The sequence below is a fragment of the Arvicola amphibius genome, chromosome 15 (assembly GCF_903992535.2).
Source record: "Arvicola amphibius chromosome 15, mArvAmp1.2, whole genome shotgun sequence".
NCBI lineage: Eukaryota > Metazoa > Chordata > Mammalia > Rodentia > Cricetidae > Arvicola > Arvicola amphibius.
This window is the reverse complement of record NC_052061.1, coordinates 52,453,662-52,474,769: the sequence shown is the minus strand read 5'-3', so window position 1 is coordinate 52,474,769 and position 21,108 is coordinate 52,453,662. Positions and strand designations below refer to the sequence as shown.

Genomic DNA, 21,108 nt, shown 5'->3' with positions numbered 1-21,108 from the left:
GTGAGCTCTCTCACTGAACTATGCCTCCAGCTCACTCTGCCATTTTTCTACGTATTGTCTGTCCTTCTTGGTGCCTCATAGAAGCTGATTACTTTTTCTGCATCTGAGACATTCGTTGGTTCTATGTTGTTCTTATCTTGTTCATGGCTTTTCCTTTCACCCATCACAGAGTCTCTTTTGATAAAAGGCAGGACCAAGTGTTATTATAATATATTTTATCAATATTTCCTTTTTGGATTCTGTTTTCTGCTTCTGTTGCATCAATTGACGTTTACGTATTAATATTTTTTGCCCAACTACCCTCGTTTAATTTATTTATTAGCTCTGATACTTCTGTGAAATGTATTTTTTTGTGTGTTTTTCTTACATAGCCAATGATGTAGTATATAAATAACCACCATTTTATCTTTCGTTTCATATCTTAATTTTTTTTCCTGCTTTATTGGAAAGGCTAAAATCATTAGCATAATAACTAACGACAGAGGTGGAGATAGGTAGCATCCTACCTTAATCCCAAATGCTATGGGAGCATATCAGTATTGAACAGTCAGTCAGTCTGACGTTTGCTGGAGGCCTAAGGTACTAAACGCATCCAATCTGTTCCGTTCTATCCCTAGCTTCCTACAAGAGATTCCTTTCCGGTTTTATTGTTGTTAGTGTTTGCGTCTCAGCAGGAGCTTGTTCCGAATCTCCAGAGCTGACCAGCTGCCCCAGTCTCTACTCCATCACCACCATTCATCATTGGCTGATTTCAGAGCGCCATCCTGGGATGGACTTGCACGTCGGTTGTGGTGTGTTTGTTCTCTCTACAGAGTCAGGTTCTGTGTGTAGTATTTCACCTCGTGCTGGTGTCTGCGCGAGGTGAACGTCTCTAGCCATTTCTCTCTTTGCCACCTTTTGATGTTACTTCAGCTCAAAGATGAGTTAAGTGATTTCTACTCCCTGAAAGACTGTGTAAGATTTATGTCTGGGAGAATCAGCCACTGCGCCTGGAGTATTCATTGTGGAAATGTTCTTCATTATGACTTTTGTCTCTTAATAGATATATGTCTCCACAGATGGGGCGAGTTTAATAAGCTGAGTTTGTGAAAGAATTTCTTTCTCAACTAAAATGTAAAATTCATTGTCCTTATGGCCCAGAATATTGACTCATGTTTAACAGCCGTAGCTTTCTTGTTCCTGATATTGATTACCATGTTCTGTCCTTTAAAGCAAAATCAGTCAGGACAGCGTCTCGGCATTATGAATCTTTGAGAAATAATAACCAGCTTTGTCATCTTCTCCGTTTCTCTCTTGCTCTCCACCCCAGCTCTCCACCCCGGCTACTCCTGCTGCTGCTAATCCCCTTCTTAGGCTTCCTTTCCTGCTTTTCATTAAGCGCTCCCTCGAAGGCTCAGCTCATTATTTCCTCCTCCTTTCTCTCCTCCTCTGACGCATGTGCGGCTATAAATTTCTCTTAAGCAAGCTTTGGCTGAATCCTTGAAGATTGGATATGTTTTGGTTTTATTATCTTTTCATTAAGGCATTTCCTAATTTCCATTGTGACTTCTACTTTGACTCATGGATTGTCTAAATAGATTGCTTAATCTCACATCACCTTCACCCACTCAAGGACACAACTCTCCATAGACGCTTCTTAGGACCAGGGGATAGCTAAGGGAGAGTGCTCGCCTGGCACGCACAGCCTCAGCCCTGCACCAAGAAGCTTGGGTTTGACATGAACATGGCTCTGATGTTCTGCTGGACTCCTTCTGGGTCATTCCTCTGTGGTCGCTCTAACAGAATGCTGGAGGTGGTCAAGCTCTTCGTCCTTGCCAAATCCTGCATTCCTTTACTGTCCTTCCGGATATATCAGACTTCTGGAAGCTGCTCGGCTTCTCAGGACCCAGCGAGTGCCAAGGTAAAGGAGGCTGAGACTCCCCGCTGCTGTCACCAGCCTCTGAAATCCCAGCTCCTCAGGTTTTCTCTGCACTTGCAGGTTTGAGGGGTTGCTTTTTAAAAATGCCTTTAGGAATGTCTTGGTCTTGGGGAGAAACGTCTGTCCCTGAAGTAGTTGTCATACTAACATGAAGACCCTAGTTCAGATTCCCACATGAGTCTAGTTCCAATGATGGGGAGGAGGAGACAGGCAGATCTCTGGAGCTCGATGGCCAGGCAGCCCAGAAGGATTGGTGAGGTGCAGGCCAGTAGGAGACCTGGTCTCGAGAACAAGAAGGATGGCACCCGACAACAACCATGGCATCTGTACATGTGTGTGTGTGTACGCGCACACACACACACACAAACACACACACACACACACACACCTTGTCTACATTGCCTGGTTTCCTTAGTAGCAGGAGAGTCTAAGGCAAGCCAGTTAGTCTTTCTTGCCAGGGAGAGGCTGTGGAGTCAGGATGTAGGTTGAGTCCACAGCCCAGAGGCTCGGCAGTTTCAGCAGCAGGTGGGGCCACCATGTTGGAAGAAGGGTCACTGATAAAGCCTTACCCAAACGTCCAACCTCTTGTCTACCATTGTCCCCACGCTTGACTTAGTCCCTTTTGGTTAGGCATTACCATTTATCCAGCAACTACTTTAAGTGGGCCAGCCCCCAAATGTCCAATTTCTTAATAAAATTGATTTTTTTTTTTTTGGAGCCACCTACTTCCTGATGGTTGTTCCAAGGGTACCTGAGCCTCTCTTCTGAATTTATCTTCCCCTGGTCTGGAATCAGAGGTGAGAAACAATCTAGGAAACAGAGCGAGAGACAGACGTGAAGTGAGCTGCAGACTCTGGTCCCCAAGGGAGCTAGCTCCCCCCACACCCCGGGTCCCAAGGAACATTCTAAAATTAACACAGAGCCGTGGTTCTGTATGGTATTTTCCTACGTACTTTGCCCTTGTTCGTCTCTCTTGCGTTCCACTCCCCCACATCTTCCTGTGTCCCCCCCCCCGTTCCTTTCAATAGTCCCCCCTGCTTTCATGTCATACCTTCTCCAGGGCACCCCCCTTTCCCCTCCCCACTCAGGGTCTCTTTTCCTTTCTAGATTCATTGCCTTTACCCTCTGTGTGTGTCTGTCTGTGTCTGTGTGTCTGTGTCTGTCTGTGTGTCTATGTGTGTCTGTGTGTCTGTCTGTGTCTATGTGTGTCTGTGTGTCTGTCTGTTTGTCTGTGTCTATGTGTGTCTGTGTGTCTGTGTCTGTCTATGTGTCTATGTGTGTCTGTGTGTCTGTCTGTGTCTGTGTGTCTGTGTGTCTGTCTGTGTGTGTGTCTGTCTGTGTCTATGTGTGTCTATGTGTGTGTGTCTGTCTGTGTGTCTGTCTGTCTGTGTCTATGTGTGTCTGTGTGTGTGTGTCTGTCTGTATCTATGTGTCTGTGTGTCTGTCTGTATCTCTGTGTGTCTGTGTCTATGTGTGTCTGTGTGTCTGCATGACAAAGTCAGTATCAAGGATCCTCCTATGAGAGGAGACGTGGTATTTATCTTTCTGAGTCTGGCCATTTCACTTAACCCAGTGCTTCCCGTCCATCCATTTCCCTGCAGATGTCATGACTTCATTTTTCTCAGTGGCTGATGGAACACAATTCTATGAAACATGTGCTGCCTTTTCCTTCTCCACCCCTCTGAGCACACACACCAAGGCCCGTTCTCTGCTGGTGTGTAACTTCTGTGCGCATGTGCCCAGGAGTGGCAAGGCTGGGTCATATGGCAGTGGTAGCTTTTCGAGCCGTCTTCACACTGATAGCCGTAGTGTGCCTGCACCTGTTCACACTCTCATCAGGAGTGAATACGTGTTCTTCTTCCCCCACATCTTTGCCAGTGTGTCTCTTCCGAGGAGTCTCCTTGAGGTTCCCCAAGGGGTCCATCCTTCTGCCATTACAAATGCTAAGCCTGGCCACATCTCAGACTTTTCTTTGGCTTCTTGAAAACCCAAACCATCTAGCTGCATTTGGTGTTCAACTAGCATCTGCATCAATCAGTGTGATGGTTAGTTTTATGTCAACTTGACACAATCTATAGTAACTGGAGAACAGTGAGCCTCAATTGAGAAAATGCCCCCATGTGATCTGACTGCAGGCAAGTATGTAGACTAGAGCATTTTCCTAATTAGTGATTTCCTAATTAGTGATTAGCATGCTCACACAAACATACACACACACACACACACACACACACACACACAGAGAGAGAGAGAGAGAGAGAGAGAGAGAGAGAGAGAGAGAGAGAGAGAGGTGTCAGAGATTGTTCTATCAGTTTTTTTGAGATGGGGGTTTCTCACTGGCCTGGAACTTACTGATCCTCCTGTCTCTATTTCCCCAGCCTCAAGTTTACAGATGCTCACCCCCATGTCCGGCTTTTACATGGGTGTTGGGGATCCAAACGCAGGACCCCATGCTTACTCAGCAGGCACTTTGATGACTGAGCCACCTCCCCAGCCCCGTTGTCATGCTGGTGGACTTAAATCAGTTCACCTCAAGTCTCCATGCTTTTTCCTGCGAGTCCATAGAATGGCATCCTCCATGGGGGGAGACAGGACATTCTAGACAATTAGATGGAGCATACCGTGTTGCTCAGAACAGCCTGGGGAGGGTGCAGCCTGTGTGGGCTGAGGGACCAGAGGCAGATTCATTATCAATGACTTCCAGTGCACGGTCACAGGGAAGCTGTTGAGGCTTGGATTGGCGCACATTCTGATGTCATCAGCAATGAGTAAGAGATGACCGGGTTACAGGTGAAGGGACAGCCAAGCTTCCTCTGCAGAACACATGGAGTCCCAGGATTCTGGTTCAGAAGACAAGGCTGGGCCTAACACTGCACGCAGTGGGAATTCCTAGGTCACACTTCCTGAGGTCCTACTAGGTGCCAAGCGCAGAGGTAGGTGTGAAATTTTGTAAAACCTCCAGTCGGTACCCAGAAACCTTATGAATATGCAAAGATGAGCACAAATAGCCACTGATGTTTATGTAAGTTTTCTCATTGCTGTGAGAGATTCCCCACTTGGGCCCCCTGACTGCGGCTGGAACCTTGGCCCAGGGCTTCCCTCCTGATCCAAAGGCTTAGGGACCACACAGTGTGAGCCTACACTGGAAGCCCTGGGATTACTTCTCGGGGTCTTAGCCAGACCTCCCGAGCGCCCTTGGAGCAAGCTGCAGGCCCTCCTGAGGAGACCTTGGCCATGTCTCCTTAGCCTGACAAGCTTGCATCAGAACCTCTCATCCCACCTGCCTGGTGAAATCCCTTCAGAATGAGGTGGGGTCCCTCATCCAGCTGTAACCCACAGCAGGTGCAAACGGGTCTCGGGGAGCCGGTATCATGCTGGTTGTGGCTGGGTTACAGGAAGGGCCAGGGGCTGGAGCGGAAGGATACAGGCAAAGGCCTTTTGATTAGACTTCTCCGGGTACCACAAGCTGAGGAATGTTTGCATGGAAAGCAGTCAGGAGTGGTCTACTAGGGGTTTCCACTGCAGAGCGAGCGGGGAGGAGTCCTAGTATTAGCTGCTTATGCCACCATGGCCTCCAGTGGTCTGCTAGTGACAGAAGTTTCCAGAATCCCTAGGTGAGGAGCCTTCTGTGCCTTGTAAGGGGTCTATTGTGCTGATTGCTGGGAAACATGCTCTGTGTATGTGTATGTGTGTGTGTGTTTGTGCGTGTGTGCATGTGTGTGTGCGTGTGTGTGTGTGTGTGTGTGTAAGTGGTGTGCATGTATAAGGATGAGTGAATGGTATGTGTGTGTGTTCATGTTTAGGTGGTGTGTGTGTGTGTGTGTGTATGGCAAGAGGAAATGCAAAGTGATGAGGGCTGAACTGAATTTTGCTAGGGTGGGTGCTGAGCTGTGTGCCTAGCATGGTACAAGCACACACATATTCACACACACATATACACCACACATACATACACATACACACACTACACACACATATATACACACATATGCACATATACATACACACATACTACACACATATATACACACATATGCATGTACACATACACATACAAATACATGCACTCACACGCACATATATACATATATGTACATACTCATGCAGACACATACATACACATATATGCACACATACATGTGAACAACACACTGAGACACACATACATGTGCACACATATATACATACATACAATACCACACACATACATATATGTATACACATAAATACCACCCACATATACATACTACACACATACACACTCGATGCCCATACATATACACATTGCATACATACACAAGCACACATACTCATACTCATGAGTGAGCACATTCAAAGATTATTTTGTGCCTCTAGCATGAACTGAGTGATGACAGCGTGTGTTCTGAACCAAGCGCTGATAGCCTAGGTGCTGAACTGAGTGTTGGCAGAAGGGGTACTAAGCTGAGAACCTATTGGGTGTTGTTTAACCATGGCTAACAGGTCGGGTGCCCAGCTGAGTCCTCATAGGGTGGACTCCAGGCAAGTGTCCGTGCGATCCAGGGAACTGTCCTTGCTCCCTGAGCCCCTGGATCTACTGTGTAGGAGAGAGTAGAAGCCACTCATGTTTGGGACCATGCTTCAGAATCCACCAAACCCCAAATGTTTCTTGCCTGAGCAAGTGTCCTTCCTCTGTAGCCTGGACTCCTCAGCAATTGGGGAGTCATCTCGTTGAACAGCCTCCTTGTCCTTCCTCCTGGCCTGTGGGCAGCTGTAAGATGCGGGCAGCAAGGAAACCACGCCCAGATTCAGTGCCCAGGGCTGCTGTGGATGGACACTGAGGTGAGCTGACTCCCTCCAAGAGTCAGGGAGCAGAGGCCAGGGACCCACACACAGACTCACAGAGGCTGACTCCAGCACAGAGCTCAGCACACGTGACTCTGCAGGCAACTATGAACCCCTCTGTCTCATCCGGGGGCACACACTCTGTTTTTGAGACAAGTCATTGAATGAAAGAGCCAGGGCTATATCGAACTCTTGGGTGCCTTCCTGAATAGATGCTTGAAGGAATGAATGGGTTCATTGTATTGGACTTTAGCATCCTTTTTTTTTTTTTTTTTTGAGGTGTAGTCTCATGTGCTGTGTAGTCAAGAATGACCTGGGATCACATGTGTATGTCACCACATGGTGCAGATAGTGCCGGGACTTAAACCCAGGGCTTTCTGCATGATAGGTAAACACTCTATGCTCTGAGCTGCATTCCCAGGCCTGGCTATTAGCAGTTCAGAATCTTCTGGCAGCCTTGTTAGCTCCCCGGGATCTCTAGAAGTGCAGAGAATTCAGTGCGGGAGAGATGCTTTCGGGATCGCCTGCTGCAACTCTCCGTGCTGTCTACACTTCAGGAACTCGAGACAGAAAAAGATGTATACATAGCTTCCTACACACAGAGACATATACACTCACACACACACACATAGAGACACACAGAGAGACATAGACACACACACACACGAAGACATATAAACACACAAACACACACAGATACAGATTCATATATAGACAGACACACAGACACACAACAGACACACACACAAATCTTGTGCCCCTAGCCTCTAGCCCCTGGGAAATCCACTGACCTAATTAGTCCTCCCATGCGACTTTCTGGCCTGTGCTGGCACTGCTGAAGCCCCATCTGAAACGGGCTCAGTTCATGTTGGCAGCTGCTGGTGTCGCAGGCCTGTCATGTGCAGGGCAGATGTGGCGCCTCTGGGAAGAAGCTCACTCGCCGCTGGGCAACAAACTCAGAGGCGAGCCCCGTACTGTCCAACTTCTTTTCTTTAACTTTCCAGATCTGAGAGCCCATCTGGATTCCTCCTCGGGGTCCCAAGGCATCTGGGAGGCAGCAGTGGCAGATGCTGCTTCTGGGCTTGCTTCGTGCTAAGCCCTCTCTACTGGGTGTTACCTCGTGTAATCCCCACAAGCCCCTGCCAGGGGGGAACGCTATTCCCACTTCGCAACTGGCCAAGCAGGAGCTCCCACACGCTGTGACACGGCATGGCATGAGCCTGAACCAAGACAGTGGCTTTAGTGAGGGGTCACTTGGGGACTTGGGCAGCAGCCGACATCTGAGAGACAAAAGGGCTTTGTTTTCTTAACGCTCTCACCTAGCCAGGCCTGGGGACACAGGTCAGTATCAAACCACTTGGGAGACTGAGGCTGGAGATTCCAAGTCCAAAGTCTGCCTAGGCTACAGAGTGAGCTTGAGGCCCGTCTGGAAATAAAGAGAAACTCGAGGCTTTAAGTAAGAAGTAAGAAAAGGACTATGGATGTGACTCAGTGGTACAGCATTGCCCAAAGGCCCTGGGTCCATCCTCTAGACCACACACACACACACACACACACACACACAAGGACTGGGAATGTGTGACTCAGTGGCTTAGAGGCACAGTATTGTCTAAAGGCCCTGGGCCCATTCTCTAGTCTCTCTCTCTCTCTCTCTCTCTCTCTCTCTCTCTCTCTCTCTCTCACACACACACACACACACACACACACACACACACACATGCACGCACACTCATGTACACACTTGAAAGAAAACAAACAAAAACTTACCAGAAAGGCCAAGCAGCTGGGGTTACCCCAACAGAGCCTGGCATCGCAGGACCCCCAAGCACCCCCAGAGGACTTCAAGCCACCAGTTTCTAAACACACCCACACAATCTGGGCTAAACCCTGGGTTACCATTTCAGTTGACTTTGAAATGTCCAGGGGACAAGGTCCAACTTATTTTAAGTTCCAGCTAATGTTTTTCAGGCTCCAAATTACAGGCTAGGAGTGTCTAATGGGGCTGTCTGGATGCAGGCTGCTTCCCACAGGCCGCTCTGGCCTCCCCACTGGATCTCTGGTATGCCCTTGGGTTCAGGACAGCCATGGATTTGGGTCTGCATGGGAACACACGTTCAGAGACCAAAAGGTCACTAATGGACATTGTGTCCCGGGACCATACAAAGCACCAAGTAAGACAAAAGTTCAGGAACGCGTGACTGTAAACAGGTAAGCCACCTCAGTCCTCCCTCTGCCGCTGTGTGGAACAAGTGGCACTGGGAGAGAGACCCGCAGAGCTGGGAGTTTCAAAGCGTCTTCACACCCAGAATGCCTTCGAGCCCCATGCTTTTCACTGAGCCTATTTGATAAATGAAGAATCCAGGCACTAATAGAGGAAGGGAGTTACCCAAGGCCCCCATCCCGTCATGAGGATGAAGGACTTGGGTGTTCCCATTCAGATCTGAAGTCATCTACTTCATAGTGTGCAGGACAAGAGACTGAAGTGGCAGAGTCAGGAGTCCATCCTGGAACTCAGCCTCAAGACACCAAGAACAGGAGCTCCAGTTTGCCAGGTGCCCCACGGCAGCCATGGTATCCCTTTGGAGGAAGGGAAGTACATCCAGGTCACCATGTCACCATGGAAAAAGGCGGCTTCTGGTGACTGTGAGGTGCAAGGTCACTTGGTAACAGTTTGGTCACCATAATGGGGAGAAAGCAGTGGGGCAGGGGAGGAGAGAGAGACGGGACCCTGGCTGAGCAACGCCGGGCACCAGCCTCCTAGCCATGGCTGAGTTCAAGCCTCCACGAGCCCCGCTCACACTGGAGGAAGAGCTGGCTCCTGTGATTGAGAGCAGGGGCAGTGGCCATCAAAGTGTGTAGCCGTGCACAAACTGGTGAGCTGTCACCCGTGTGGAAACACAGCTTCTGGCGGCAGGGTTCTGGCTGTGGCTAACAAAAATGGTTGTGGATTGAATAGGTGTTGAATTGGGCTGAGTGATGGCTAGGGCAAGACTCCTTACTTCCCGTGGGCTCGTGGTTCCCAGGCTGGCCCAGGGATTGCCCTTAGGGGCTGTGATCTCAGGGGCTGATTGAACGAAAGGACCTGATGGTGACCTCACTGGGAAGAGTTCCACGGCACACTGTGGTGTGGGAGGCCCCAGTGCCTATACTTCCTGCTGCTCGGGCAGATAACCTCTGATCTGTCCCCTCGCCCAGCTTCTCCAGCCCCAAGATCTCTCTGTTCTGCCGAGAGTCCTTCCTCCTTCCTGATAATGTGATATTTGTCCAAACACTTGGTCCTCAGGCTGGACCCACAGCGCTGATGAGTGGGCATGCTACTTTTCTCCGTGAGGAAGTATGTACTCATGGTGTCAGCATGGGTGCCACAGGAGAACACCCAAAAGACTCTTCCTGTCTTCCTCCCTCGAGGCTTCCCCCTGATGTCAGCCGGGTGAGTCGCTGGCTGCCACTTAGGTTCTAGGTTTCTGTCCTGCTTCAAAGGTGTTTTCAAGTCAAGATGCTCAGCAAGAGAAAAAACATCCTGGAGGGTGGACTCCTGCCCACTGGCCACTCAATTGGACCTGGCAGATAGTGAGAGCAAAGAGACAGGCCCAGTATGTCCTCAGGACCTCTCTGGCCCCAGAGGCTGGCACCTAGACACCATGTGGTCTCCTGGCTCTTCTCTGGGGCCAGCATCTTTCTCTGTTGCTCTCGTTTCCCCTGCCCTCCCCACCCCAACCTTTACTCTGCACCTCCACAGTCTCTCACCCCCCCAGCACTTTCCCCAGGTTGTCTTGGGGCTGTCCCCACCCTGCCACATTGCAGCCTTCACAGAAACCACCCCACCCTCCCCGAGCACCCGACTTCTTCCAAGCGCCCAGTTCACATTCGAGGTACCCCCCCCCCCGCCACGTGAATGTGGGGTTGGCAAGATGCCCTCTCTCTGACATGGGTTTCCTTTTCCTTTGCAGTTAAAAAACCATGACCGCGAGAGCGACCTCCACACTCGCTGTAATAGAAGCTTGCACAATAGGGCTGGGGACGCAGTCAGGGGGCACAGGGGGCAGACTCTGCTTTCCAGAACCTTGTGAGACTTGGTTCTGTGGAGCAGGAGCGAGGGCTGGCTCTCTTGTAGGAAAGAGGCATTAGGAAGGAGACAACACAGGAAGCTGACTTTTCTCCACTGGGAAGTAACTCACTGCAAGTCTCTGCCCTGGGCTGGGAAGTTTCCCAGCTCAACTCCTTTATGTTTGAGGCAGAGTTTCCCATAGCCCAGGCTAGCCTTGACTTCAAGGGTGATGAACTTCTGGTCCTCAAGCCTCCACTTCCCAAAGTACTGGGATTATAGGCAAGTACCCCTCTGTCCAGCTTAGATTCTGTTCTTGGCTTTGCAGGATACAGCCCCCCTATTTATCTTTGTGTCAAGGTTGCGCACAGGGAACATGGACCGTAAGCCCCTAAATGTTGTAGCGGGCTGCTAGTTCATTTCCAGGCCACCCAGACTCCAGAAATAATCACACAGAAACTGTATTACTTAAATCACTGCTTGGCCCATTAGCTCTAGCTTCTTATTGGCTAATTCTCACATATAAATTTAACCCATCTCAATTAATCTGTGCATCACCATGAGGTTGTGGCCTACCAGCAAAGTTTCAGTGCATCTGTCTCTCCGGCCTGCTCCATGGCTTCTCTCTGACCCTGCCTCCTTTCTCCCAGCACCCAGTTTAGTTTTCCCCTCCTATCTCTGTTCTACCCTACCAGGCCAAGCCAGTTTCTTTATGAACCAATGGTAGTCACCGCATACAGAGGGGACTCCCACATCACCTAAACCCAGGCCGCTTTACTTCCTTCTCACTTTACAAGCTTGTGTTATTGAGCCTCAGTTTCCCTGTCTGTAAGGTGGTCATAACAATACTGTATGATAAAGATTAGGTGAGTTTGTGTGCAGTGAGCTTTCAAGACAGCACCTAGCACCAGTGTCCCCATATACCCCAGTTCTCCTCTGTCCATCACTGCTTTGCACAGTTATTTTGGGATATTTGAGGTCAAGGTTAGGATGGTTCACCTCTGACTTGTGTATACTGTGCCTTGCTCCTTTTCCAGAACTAAGTGCTATTATTTCCTACGTCCATCCACTGCTGGGGAGAAGATCCTGCTGTGGTTGCTCAGGGCAGAGGCCATGATGGCCAGAAGAGAGTCGCAGCTGCTCTCAGGAGTGACTGTAGTCATATGTTCGTTATTGGGTTCCTCAGCCCCCATGTCTGCTGACCGGGTGAGGGGTCTCCCAGTCTCCTCATAGGAAGTGATTTGACTCCCTTCTTGCTGCCCCCAGCTTCCCTGGCTTCCACGCCAATTCCCACAGAGGCATCCATGTGCAGTGAACAGCAGTGACCTCTGCTCAGCTGTGTGGGTGTTCTGTTGTTTCAACTGGGCTGAGGACGCACGGGTGATCCGAATGCCCTTGGGCAAACATGACTCCACTGACCATGGGCAGATATAGCGTGAGCACAGCTGATGCACTCTGGTCACCCCGTCCAGACAGAGGCTGCAGGGAAAGCCATGGGCACATGGGCTGTGCTTGGCCATGACCAGAACCTGGGTCATCTCCGCACACTCAGCCTTCTGAAGATGGAAATGAGTGTATCTCCTCTGGATAGCTCTGGCCTCTAGCAGCCTCGGGGGAATATGGCTCTCCCCTACACTTGGTGTTCGTTGCAGTGTAAGAAATTCGGAGAGACACAGCCACAGACTCAGCCTTGCTGGGACACTGTGTAGGGATGGCTGTCCTGGAAGCCTGGCCCCTCTGTAGGACCCAAACAGAGGGCTTTGCAGAGAGCTGCAAACTTCGGAGTTTAAAGGGTCAGACAACCCGACCATGTATCCTTGTCAGAACAGAACGAGGCGTGAGAAGTCCCACAGTCTCCGGCCCAGTAAATGACTCCTTTGAGAGAGGCCACCTTGAGGGCATTATTCACGCTGGCAGTAATAGATAAAGCAGTAAGAGAACAACCCTTCCCACAGTCTAGTGTGGGCTCCGTTGTCATGTGAGGTGCTTCATAGAGCAATCGTCCCATGCTAGTGTCCCAGCAACCACGCAGGACCAAGACCACTGCTTTTACCTTGCAGAAAAAACAGCCCAGATCCAACTACATGAAGTCACTGTCAGAGCTGAACAATAGACCCGAGGGCTGAGCTGTGGATCAGAACAGGCTGCCTAAGGCTAAGCCATCCCTCTCCTGCCACCCTATTAGGCCTTGTATCCCCCATCCCATTGCAAGTCTCAAGAAAAAAGAAAAAAAAAGAAGAAGGCAGGCTGAAGACCCAAGGCTCAGTGGAAAAAGAGCTTGCACAAGGATCCAAGTTCAGATCCAGTGGAGGAGGAAGCAGCTGACTCCTCTATGAATCTCAGGAAGATGGCTGTTCTGGTCTTACAGTGGGGAGCTGGCTCCTGGAGGGAACCGGGTCCTATGATTGCAGTGGGAAGGACAGGTCCCATGCAGCTTTGACTCTGGAGCATGCCCCATGCCTGCTAGCTGCTCTCCTGTGAGAGGAGCCTTCAGTCTTTCTACCTCCCCGACATCCCTTTGCCGATACCAGCTCTCACATGGCCACCCTTTGAACGATTGCAAAAATTAAATCGTTTTTAAGCAACAAAGCAACGCTCTGGGGTTTGCCGTGAGCTTGTGAAATGAACGGAACTTGGCGGTTGGTTTCTTCCCATCCGGCGTCTCTGGGGGCCCAGGGAGCTTCAAGTCGGCCCCTTGACTCTCTCTTGTCTAGAGTTGATCTTGCCAACTGGGGCCTGGCTATTGCCCCATGAATTAAGTTCTAGAACAGTCTAGGGAAATGTGCCCCATACCAGACTTTAGGGCCTGCCTTCCCTCTGCTTGGGAGCGGGGGTTGTAAAATCAAACACATCAAGATAACAGATGGTCCCGTCCTCAGAGGTCAGCTGTGTCTTGTAGACAGGGCTGGAGTCAAAAGGGAACATACCTGAGCAATCAACTACCTGTGGGAGTTCTCTCTCTCTCTCTTCTCCTGAGTGATCCCAGGGTCCTCTGTAGAACATGCCTTCTGTTGATGAACCAGAGTCCATGCCTCCATCACTACTGGCTAATTCGCACATCTGAGGCAAACACACAAGGCTGCCGTGTTTCTAGCCCCTCCGAATCCTTAGCTGCAAAACTCAGGTTCCTGCAGTCAGGGCCGGGATGCTGTCAAGGTGGTAGAAGAGACGGTGTTGTGTGCTATGCTCTTTCCTGCTGTGTGGAAGCCTGTGCACGATGGAGAGAATCTTCTCCCCACAGAGGGACTGGCCTTCAGTAGAGCTGCAGCCTCCCTACCTCTTCCTAATCCTGATACTCAAGCGTGTTGCATCTGAGGCTGAGCTCTGGTTTCTAACTCCACTCTACCTTCTGGCAACTGTCAGCTCTGCATTGCCCTCTCTTCTGTGTAGGGCTACTGGTAACGGCGCTCATGCCTCAGAGCTGGGAATGAGGGTTAAATGCCTTTGAAAGAAAAGCCTGGAACAGCCACCTAGGACACGGTTACGCAGGGTTTGTTAACAGTTGCACTACCGTCTGGTTGTTTCTCTGCTGCATGGAGTGCTAGGTGCCTGGGCATTTCTTCTTGTGAATAAGGGGTGGGTTAAACAAGAATCCATCTCAGGGCCTGGTGGAGACCCTCCCATAGTAACTGTCCCCAGAGAGGCCCTGGGCCTCATTCTCAGAGCCTTGGGAATATGTTAAAGTATGTTATAAAGGAAATTGAGTTGCAGAAGACCTAAGGCCACCAATCTGTTGACTTTGAGACCTGTCTGAGGTTTTAAGGTACAATCTCAGGGTCAGTGAAAGTAGAAGAGAAAAGGCCTGGGGAAGGCTCAGTAGGTAACGGGCTTGTCACACATTTCCCTTCTCAGTTCTGGGGAGGACAGACAAGCAACTCCTTGGGGCTCACTGGCCAGTTAATTAGGGAAGCCCAGATCTTGGTGAGAAGACACCAGTGTAGGATGGATTCTCCAGGATTCCCCAGCCCTCTCTGTCACCTGCTGGTCCTGTCTGGAAAGCTCAGCTACAGGACCCTGCTGTTTCTCTGTCTTCTGGGCTCCCCTACCTTCAGAAGCTGTAGACTCAAGAGAACCCTAAGGTCCCAGGAACCGCAGCCCCAAGCCCGGAACCTTTACAGTCAAGACCTTGGTTTGTTATCAAAGCTGCTAATTCTAAAACAAAACAAAACCAAGAAACTTTCCTTCAGTTCAATTTAATCCTCCCGGTCTCTCCCCTTCCTTCCTGCAGCGTGTTCTCCAGCCTTTCAGGGCCCAGAGCAAGAGTGTAAGGTGTAAGGGCTGGATCTGCCTTGCTCACTTCTTGGCAACAAGGGCCACGATGTTCACCCCTCACTAACCCACAGGGACATCTTATCACGAGTGTCCCGCCCCTCCCACTCTCACTCCCCACCCCTCCCCCTGCTCTCGCCAACCTCAGCTCTGAAGGCTGCCACTTTTTTCTTTCTTTTTTGTTTTGTTTGTTTAATTTTTGAGACAGTGTCTCATGGAGTTCCCTGGGTAACAGAGGACGACCTTGAACTTTTGATCCTTCCCGTGTTGGAACTACAGGTGTGCATTGCTACACCCAGTGTCTTTGGTGCTAGGGCTTCATGCCCTCTCGGCAACCATTCTACCAACTGTGCCCCCCTCCCGCGTTATTTTCTTTCTCTTTTAAAGTCTGTGCGCTCTCTCTCTCTCTCTCTCTCTCTCTCTCTCTCTCTCTCTCACACACACACACACACACACTTCTGGTTTTTATAAGTTTTATTCCTCTGGATGTTTTATACTTGGCCTGCTAAGCGCAGAGCCAGAGTAGAGAGAATACAAGGGGGGTTGGACACTTTGGGTCCACCAATGTACTGAGGCCACCTTTGCGGAGGTGGTGCTTGTTGGGGTGCCAGCCAGGAGGCCTTTATGCCTTCTGACATACTCTTTTTTGCCTCAGGTCAAAAATACCCACACTTCCTGCTCCTCAGAGGGGTATGTGCAGAATGTAGGTGACTCACCAGGGTGGCTTGCACCGGGGCCTGTCCTCCCAGGCATCAAAAGCCCATTCTGTCCCTCTTGTTAGGTTTTTCCACTGTCAGCTATGCAGGGCTAGGAAGGCTGGCTGCTCAGCCGCTGTGTTTGTTTTGAGCTCTGAAAGTGAAGGGAGAATTAACTGTGCCTGAGCAAGTGAAAAAACGAACTCAGAGGGGGGCGGGGCGGGGAGAGGGACGGGGTGCGGGGGGGGGGGGGGGGAGAGTGGGGGGGGAGAGTGTAAACAACGCGGAGATTGAGTTTCAAAGCCCTTGTTTTCCGAAAAGTTTAATGATATTTCCACTAAAGCCAAACTGTCAAAACACGGGCGGGCCAATCTGCTTGCTTTGAAAAGTCGGCGGTTCCTTATGTAAAAGCCGGTAACTGCAACCCAAGAGGGACCAGAGCCGTCAGGGAGGCGGGGGGGGGGGGGGGGGGGGGCCTCTCTAGTGCTCCTGCGCCACCCCCATCACCCCTGAGCGACTCTTCAGATCTTGGGCTGTGAAGTGGGAAGTTGGAGTGGAGAACAAAGAGAAGTCAGAAGGCTGTGTGAATGGAGAAGGGTTAAAATCTCAGGCTGGGCCGTAGCCAGGGGCATTGTGGGTGACGGTTACTGCTAAAGCAGAGATGGTCGGACCCACAATCTAAACTGGAGTGTCAGAGAAGGTAGGCTGCGTGCTGGCGCTCCTCCCCCTTCCTCCTGGGAAATGGTGAAGGACCCTTTTCCTCCTGAGAGATGTGGGGCACCCCTGTTTTTTCAGAGATGCAGAGTGCATCTGGGCTGACCCCAGGACATGCCTCCCTTTGTGGCCTGTCCAAGAAAAGAAAAGAAAAAGAAAAAAAGTGCATCTTTGCAGCCTTGCTATTCCACCCTGCCTCACTCCTGTCTTTCCTTCAGCGATCTCAAAAACATTCTAGTTGCTAGCACAGTAATTCTAAACTTCCTTCTTTGATGTCTGGAGATGTTTTAGATTCCAAAACCAAGCTCCTATAAAATGATGCTTATACTAGAAGAAAAAATATTGGTGTATACTATAACTATATACCATGCTTGGGATATAAGGGAGCAGGCACCAGGCAGTCGCGGTTTGGATATTCAGAACCCACAAAAAGCTGGATGCAGTAACTCCTCCCTCTGCAATCCCAGCCCATCTACAGGGGCATGGGGTCAGAGGAAACCCCAGAGCCCTGTGGGCCACCTGGCCTGGCAGACACAGTGATGAACAAGAGGGACCTGGCCTCAGACAAGGCAGAGGAGGACGGACTCCCGAGGCTGTCCTCTGACCTCCACAAGCACACTCTAGTGTGGGCATATCTGCATACACAACACACACATATGTGCATACACACACGATAAAATAAAAAGACTCTCGGATATATCTGAACTTCAAATAAAAAACAAATCCATTTTTTTTCAGTTGAGGTGTATGTTGAGTGTCATAATTTACAGGAACCATGTAATACTAGGATCTGCTCATGCAAACTGCATCTTAAACTGGGGGCCCTGGTTTTTTGTTTTGTTTTAAATCTGGCAGACTTTCTGGGGCTTCTGTATTCGCAGCATGCATGGGAGCCCAATGGGGCAGTCCCTTTCCAAGACCCTGGTTAGAGGATCCCACAGGCCTTGTGTTCTCTCTTTGCTCCTTCTGGATGCTCTGTTGGGTTGGCTACTTTTCCAACAAGAGCAGCTCATTGGGAGGGTTGATTTTGGCCTAGGGTCTGAGACCATGCAGAAGGCATGGTAGGGTTCGTGCCCGTGGAGTGTGTAACTGACACTTCATATCTAGAGTCTGAGACCACGCAGAAGGCACGGTAGGGGTCATGCCTGTGGAGTATGTGGTGGACACTTCATATCTCAACAGACCAGGAAACAGAGATGTTTGCTTGTATGTAAATAAGCAGGTGAGAGAGTAGATAGAAACCTTGAAATTAGACCAGGGACCACAAGAGGGAAACGGGGGAAAGGGAAGGACATGTGTAACATCAAAGCAGAAGGAGGACACGGGGAATGGGAGACCCCAAAGCAGAAGGGGGACTCACTCTGGGAATGGGAGGCCCCAACACAGAAGGAAGACACGGAACATGGAAGACCCCAGTGCAGAAGGAGGACACGGGGAATGGGAGGCCCCAAAGCAGAAAGGGTATGGGGAGGGAAAGAGAAACAAAAGAAAAAAATAGTTCGAAAAGCGTTCCATAAAGAGACATAATTCTGTTTAAAAAAGAAAAAGACAAACATAGCACGCTGGTAGTGTATGCCTGTAATCTTAGCATATAAGAGTCTTGGACAAAAGGATATGAGTTTGAGACCATCCTGGGCCACACAGTGGCTCTGTATCAGAGAACCAGGTGCTGCGGATGTAGCCCAGTGGTAGAACACTGTGCTCCCAGGGCAAGACCCTGCGGTCCATCACTAGCATGAAAAAGGTCAGGCCCAGTTCAATCTACAGTTGTCTCAAAAGAGAGCGAGTGCATGCTCTCTACAGCTCTTCCCTGTGCTCAGGGGCTAGCTGCCCCTCGCCTTCTCTGAATGCCCCTATTTAAATGATATATTATACAGCTACCCTCAAAGAACTAAGGTAAAAAGCACTAGGAGAAAACCGCCCAGGCTCTGGGACATTGGCCGAGAACCACCCCCTCACTGCTGTGGTTTCTTTCCAAGAAGCTCAAAATGTGGCCGCATTAGGACTCTTTGCTTCCGTTCTAGCTGCTGCCTAAGGCCAGGTTTACACTAAAGTTCTGGCCTGCAGAACAAAGGCATTTCAAACCCAAACTAACCATGCGTCAGTTTGGAAACCCTATCTGTATCCTGGGAGTGTCTGCCTCTGCCTCTCTTGCCACCTTCCACTCCCACCCCCACCCTTAGCATCCTTCCAAGACATTCCATTTATCCTGACATTCTACTCCCTCCCTCTCCCCAACCCCCGTGTATGTGCTTGCCTGTATTGTGCAGATGGATCAGAAGTTGAAATCCGGGGTGAATTCTTCTGTGTTTTCCACACTTTCTCTCACTGAACCTGGAGCTCACTGACTCTGCTAGACCCCTGACTGCTGAGCCTCATGGACCCTTCTGTCCCCACCTCTCCAGTACTGTTGTTTACAGAGGGGCTGGGGATCCAAACTCAGGTCTTCATGCTTGTGCAGCCAAGTGCTTTACCAGCTGAGACATCTCTCTGGTTAGCGAAGGAAGGGTTTGTTTTGGCTCACAGTTCGAGGGAACAGTCCATCATGTTGGGAAGTCACCACAGGGGGAGCATGAGGCAGCTGCTCACATTGCCTTTACAATCAGGAAGCTGAGAGAGACGAACGCTGGTGCCCAGCTCATCTTCCCTTTTACTCGGTCACAGTACACACAGGTTGGGTATCTTAGTCCATGTGAGCTGCTATTAAACTTCCCCAAGAGTGGGGAATTTATATTTAAGATTTCTCTGAAGTCCAATCACTGTGCAGGGCTAATAACCATCTTTCTGGTGTTGGCCGTGAAGACCGGGTGCAGTTATAACAGGGTGGCTCAAAAGTGCCAGTCTTGGGTAGCAAGTACCTGCCCAGGGTATAAGATCAATCAGGGGAGACGCTCTGAGGTCTCTCAAGTAACAAAAGGAACAGCATGCTTTTACGCCAACCTTGATGCTGCTGGCTGATCTACCATGCTCTCTTTCCTCCAGCTGAACAGTCCATGCTGGGACGCACAGAGAGGACCATGAGACAGGGGCTTCTCCCACGGATCAGCCATGCCCATCTCTCCTGTCTGGAGCTGTTGGTACCCTCTCTTGAGGGTGCCTCCTCTTAGCCTCTACAGTTAGCTGCCTAGATGAATTCCACACCAGTTGGCCCTCTCTCCTGGTCCAGATTGCCTGCTGTGGAAGCTCTTTAGCTCCTGCTGCAGCCTTGCCTGGCTTCTCTTAGAAGACTGATAGGAACCTTATCCAATGGAATGGAGGTCAGCGTGGAGCCATGTTATTGGGAGCTGGTACCCTCCCTGGGAGTGGAGCAGGGCTGAGTGAAGACAAGACAAAGTGGCAGGCTACAGGAAGAAAGCTTACATCAAGACCAAGGGTGGGCAGTGCAGGAGGAGGAAGTGGGCATTTCCTTGAGGCCAGTGTGTGTGTTCCCGCCAATGTCTATTTTTCTTGTTTCTAGTAGGGACTGTGTGTCACTACAACAAAGTACCCAACAGGAGCAATGCAGGGAGGGCTGACTTATTGGACTCCTGGTTTCAGAGGGTTCTCTCCATTATGACGGGACAGCTGTGATGGAGCAGCTGAGTCTAGGCTGCAAGAGTGTGGGGTGGACCAGGAAGCAGAGAGGGGCTGGAACCTTCAAAGGCTTGGCCCTTGACCTGTTTCCACCAGCCATGTCACAGCATTTGAAACAGCACTGTGGAGTCTTTCAGATTCAAACCATGACACCATTCCATAGACCTCTAGAAGACATCTTCACTGCCACCTTGCATCCATTCCAAATGTTCTTTCAAGGCACGGGTTCTTGGCATGCCGGTCTTCAAAACCTCATGCTTACAGTTGACATCGGAAATTGTGTCCCTCGCTTGTCTGTCCCCAGCCTCCTCTTAAGGGCATCTCTAGCTCCCAGCTCTTCTGCTGAGTGAGCTTCTCGCTGCTGCTCAGACTCCTGGAGGTTGGAATATTGGTTTTCAGCATTTCCTTTGCCAGCTGTTGTAAATATTCTGAGCATGGAGTGTATGAAACACTATTCCCAGGGAGATGTGAGCAACTGTCTACTCACCCCAGAAAGGGAACTTAATATTTCCACCAAAGTACAACTTGGTGAATCAAGGACTTTATTGGGGTTACTTACAGACGTGTGGGTGAGGTGTTACTTACAGGAGCATGGATAACTCAAAGGTAGCTCTATCACTAAAAAGTCCACCCTAGCGACATCACTCATAAAAGCTGGAACCCTGAAGCTCTCTGGCTCATGAGAAACTCAACAGGAGAGAGAGCCTCCTTTGTTCAGCTGGCTTTACTACTTAGATAACCTGTGGGTGGGACTTATGCAGCATACGTTTTGAGGACTTCCTAGGACTTGTTAGTTGTTCACTTCCTTAGTCTCAACAGCTTTCCTTTAGAACCGTCCATGCTTAAAGAGCATCCCACCAGGAGGGAATGTTTACACAAGAGGAGAATTTTCTCTGAGGTTAACTAGGGCTACCTTATGGCCTTCCCTGAGCTGTCCTTTCCATGAGCTCCGAGGCCCCAGAACACTCGGTGGTCATGGACCTGGGTTTTGTAGACTTACAAAAGTTTGCGGCAGCTTCAACGGGTCTGTGGAGGTTCGTCAGTTCTCAGATGTGCTGCACTGAGAGGAA

General features: G+C 50.1%; 1 long non-coding RNA gene across 1 annotated transcript; it reads right to left on the bottom strand.

Annotated features, from left to right (window-relative positions):
• Positions 1-2,671: 2,671 nt before the first annotated feature.
• On the bottom strand, positions 2,672-15,905 carry LOC119802295. Its single transcript, XR_005283369.1, has 3 exons — positions 15,773-15,905; positions 13,715-13,935; positions 2,672-2,727 (listed from the first exon to the last, which is right to left on the bottom strand). It is a non-coding gene; the product is annotated as an uncharacterized LOC119802295 (long non-coding RNA).
• Positions 15,906-21,108: the final 5,203 nt, after the last annotated feature.